A 4,988-nucleotide genomic window follows, 5' to 3' on the forward strand; every position below is an offset into this window, starting at 1 on the left:
AAAATAGATATCAAAGTTCTCTGTTTTTTTTTTTAACGCAACTTCTATCGCAGGATTCATAGAAAAAAAAAGTGTGACTTTTACGACAATTTTTCGTATGTTCTTCTTATCCAAACGTTCACCTGTGTTTACATTATTACATTATTTATATATATATATATATATATATTGTGTAACAAATTTTTGTGCAATAAAAATAAATGTTTCTCATGTGTTCACATATGATAGATACACACATACACATGTAGTCCCAATATTTTATTGAATTGAAAGATCTTTTAATTAGATTTTTGGACCGACACTGTATATACACACAATTGTTGTATCTAATATTTTTTCAGAGAAAAAAAACTAAAAGTTTAAGACGATTTTGAAAAAAAAATAATAATCTCATATATCGAAACGTGAGTTGGAAAAAATCGAAGGCTCTCCGGGAAAATATGATACGAGGTCAATAAGAGCTAACGCGGTTGTTAGCGCACACGAGAAACATTTGGGTATAACTCTTTATTATTTAAATGATGTTATTATTGCGTTGGCTCTTATTGTGTGGATTTTATCTGATTTTCTTGAATACGAAAAAAAAACAAAACTGCTGTTTTGTATCAGCGAAAATCGCGTGTGCGTGCCTACCAATGATTGTAAAGAAACGATTAGTTGGTTATGATACACCTAAATAAGTTGATAAGTTATAAAAATTAAAACCAATAAAATTTTGATAGATTCGATATCCACTCCCTGCAGCTTTTGTAACGATTTACTTCAGGAGATTTTGTTGATATAAAAACATTTTGCTCTCCTAATATTATCCAGCGAGAGAGAGAGAGAGAGAGAGAAAGCGTTTTTTGTATCAACTTTAATTTTATTCCGCATTAATAATAAGTACCAGACGAAAAAGAACCGAGAGGAAGTGTGATAAAGGGTCATGCTTTCTAACACAAAGTTAACTTTACGATCGTCAAAATGTGACTCAAAAGCATTTCTTCATTTTTAAAATTTTTTTTCATAGTTTTTTTTTACAAAGGCTGAAAAAGTAGGAAAGACGGCGTCGTTGTATATGATATCCGATTGCTTTATTGTGCAAAGAATGACAAAAACAAGAGAGAACAAACGAAGATAAGTGAGTAAAAACTCGATGCCCTCAGGTGTGGCATCACGTATTTTGTCGGCAGGACCGGTTCAAGAAAAGAATGTTACATCGATTGAAAAAAAAAAAAAACTAAGTAAATGCTCGTTCGCGTAGATGCAATAATAGTTAATTAGTGTTTCGAGGAATTGCGTCGACGAGATAAATTTCGAATGTGAATGAAAAAAAATTCTTGGCGCACGTTGCACGTGGAAAAAACCACGAAATAATTTTGATAAAACGAAACGAACGCGCGCCTGGAAAGATGCTTCGCTTAATCTTGACTTCTACTTAACTATTATTGCACGTGTGTGCCTCGTCGAAATAGACTCGCGCGTTGTGTGTCGCGTTTGAACCACCGACGTTAGAACGTCTAACGTCGATTCGAGACAACTTCTGTGTGACGACGATCACGTTTATTATTTTATATTAGCACGCACACGAGTCCGGCGTGTTTTGATAAAATACTCGCAACTGAAAAGAGAAAGAGTAACTCGCGCGCGCGTTTTCCTCAAGACGCAAAGGCTGGCCCTAAAACAGCTACGTGTGATAGTCACGTGGAGAGAGAGAGAGCAAACGTTTATTGTCGATCAATGCTTTCGTTGCGTTGCATTGTGTGATATATATACATGAATCGATAAAAGGAGAGACTAAGCGAACAAAGAGAGATAGGGGCGTTGAAGAGGAATAAATTTTGCCTTAGTTTTTGTACAAGCACATAGTGTGAAAGATTACTGATGAGAAGAAAGAGAGAGAGAGAGAGAAAAAGAGAGCCAGAGAGAGAATTATGTGTAACTTCACAAGTAAGTGACGTAATCGATTTTGACAGTGAGCGTGAGAGAGAGAGAGAGAGAGAGAGAAAAAAAGAAACGTGATAAAAGTTAATAAATCTAATTATAGTTATCGTAGTATATGTGAGTGCGTGTGTGTGCGTGTGTGTGTGAGGGAGTAAGAAATAGCCTTGCAGCAAGAGACGGAAACAATAATAATCAAATTATATATCTAAAATTATACCTATTTGTGTATTGCGACAGTTACGACGGCAAATTTCTCTCGGTTGTTTGAAAAAAAAAAAAAAAAAAACGAATTGATAAAGTAATTAATAAAAAAAAAAAAAAAAACTATGTTAAAAACCGCACGTAACGTAGAGATTAATTACAAGACGCGAAGAGCTATTAATCGACGTCGTTTATATATATATATATATATCTAAAGAAAAACTGTAAAGAAAGAAAGAAAAGAAAAACCAACCGAGAGCAATCTCGTATAATTAATCAATTATACGTACGACGCCATATAATAATTATCGATATATATAATTAATTAATTATATGAAGGATTATTGTGTCTCATCTCCTTTATAATCATCTCCAAATGATCTCTCGGGAGATCGATCGATCGATCGATCGATTGCACGAAATGGGCGTTTGCTGCAAGGCGATAATCATCGATCAACTGATCAATGATGCGGATGCTGATGAAAAAAAAGAGGAGAAACAAGCGAGAAAAGAAAGAGGAGGAGGAGGAGGAGAAAAGAGAAGGGGAGAAAGAGAGGAGGAGCAAGAGACGTAAAGAGACGTGGGCGTATAAGCAAAAAACCCAAGTTGCAAGATTATAATATTAAACATTTTATTAAACGAATGTATGCTGTCCCACTGTGATAAAAACTTTTTTGTTTTTGCATGTAAAAAAAAAAAAAAAATATATATATATATATATATTACTATTATTGCCACACACGATACATACATAAGCTGCGAGAAAGTCATTTATTGTTGTTGCGCGCACGTGCGCGCGCCCCGATGGTACATGCAACACATCACGATTTATACGCATCTCTGTACGCACGTGTATACGCGCATATAAACTCACACATGTAAAACACACTGTATACACACGAAACTCTTACACACAAATTTTATTGTACCGATTGTGATGATGGAGCGTGCACACCACCACGTAGAACGCGGTGCACGCCGCCTAATAAAGGATACAAAAAACTTTTTAATTGTCGCGCGCGCGTACACGCGGTGTTATTCATTGCGCTGAACGAAGGACAAATTATTACCGCGCGTATAATTACACACACACACACACCACATTAATAGAATTATATATCGAATAATATATCGGATACATAATACACATACATAGGGTTATACTATGTCCGTCAAAAAAAAAGTTTATCTCCCGGTACTCGCGAGCCGAGGTTTCCGCCGTCCCCCTGTCCCCCTCGTCCTCGATCCACCGCGGATTCTCTCGGCAAAATCGGACAATCCTTTTGTATCTTCTATTACACTTTCGCAAAAAAAAAAAAAAAAAAAAACAATTGCGATTTTAGCTTCGTTAGCAATAATTTTTCGTCGCGATGATATGTTGTCAGCGGTAACTACCGCGTGGTCGGGGAAAACTCGAACAATTTCCGCGCGTCATTATCGCCGACGAGAATTTTCAATCGAAATTTTCGATCGAAGAGACCGGAGACGCTGACGAGATTCGTTAGCTCCCTCTCGCTCTAGAAAAACGTCCATTATTGCGATTACCTCAAGTGTCAATTCTCAACAATTTTTTGTCCACGATTTCGTAGTCAGACGATTCGTCCAAGCTTTGTATCAGGATTATACATATATATATATATCTAGGAGGAGAGAGACAGTTGATTCGCGAACGGCGTATTTTTTCGCGAAGCGAAATCCTTCTCAACGAAACGAAAAAAAAAAAAAAAAAACGAGAGACGCGATATCCGTTATCTTCGATCTCTTCGATTGTTCGCCCCACGAGACATCACAATTTTACCGCAAATATCCATAATTGAACTGTCACGTTGTATCTCTCATGTCATCACACATGTTTTCGAAGACGAAATATACAAAAGGAAAAAACCTTACACGCATATGATAAAAAAGAAATATTGTATATATATATTCCCTCTTCATTTATTTTTTTACTTTTTACGCGAAGGAAGTTTTTTCTCTTTTCAGGATCTGTTGAAGGAACTGTTGAACTCCTGTTTCGATATTTTCTAACAAAATAAAAAAAAACAAACTTATTTTATTTTATTGGGGAAATGAGATTAATTTTATATTATAATTTATTTATATAGGTTTGCGAGACAAATTTGAAAAATCAAAAAACATTTTTTGTTTTACGAGATAAATGAAGGAGGATATCCGACGAACGGTTTGATTGCGCTGATAATTTCCAATTAAAAGTTCTCGATTGCCCTTCGAGGATGCGTAAAACTTGTATATGTGTGTGCGTGTGTGTGTATGTGTGCGCGTCTGCGTGGCGTGGTGTGTCGTGGTAACGAATGGCTTTGCTCGCTTCTTTACGCAACGGTCATCTTCATATTGTACCGTTTATTTGCTACGACTCTACTATGTAAAATCATTTATATTTGCATATGATTAATATGTTTTACTCATAAAGTTCGTGGGTGTTGTTTCATTATTTCCCTCTCTATCTGAAAATCCACACATTTGTTTCTCGCGATTCAAAAATCGAAAAATCGCTCTTCAATTTGACACTCAGCGCTAATTAGCGATCGATAGAAAGAGATGGAATTAAAATTACACCTTTTAACCCTCTATGGGCTAGGGATGAGCATATCGATATATCGACAATATGGATATAATTCTTTTGATATTTGATATTTTAGTATCGATATTCTGTTATTGATAATATCAAAAAGATATTGAGTATTTTATTTGATATTGAATATCGCATTGTTTGATCGGAATTATTGAATATATATAATATATATATTTAATAATTATTAATATTGACAATATCAAATAAAATTATCGATATCTTTTTGATATTATCAATAACAGAATATCGATACTATTGAATATCGCATTGT

The sequence above is a fragment of the Pseudomyrmex gracilis genome, unplaced genomic scaffold, assembly GCF_002006095.1.
Source record: "Pseudomyrmex gracilis isolate BER0280 unplaced genomic scaffold, ASM200609v1 scaffold_73, whole genome shotgun sequence".
Lineage (NCBI taxonomy): Eukaryota > Metazoa > Arthropoda > Insecta > Hymenoptera > Formicidae > Pseudomyrmex > Pseudomyrmex gracilis.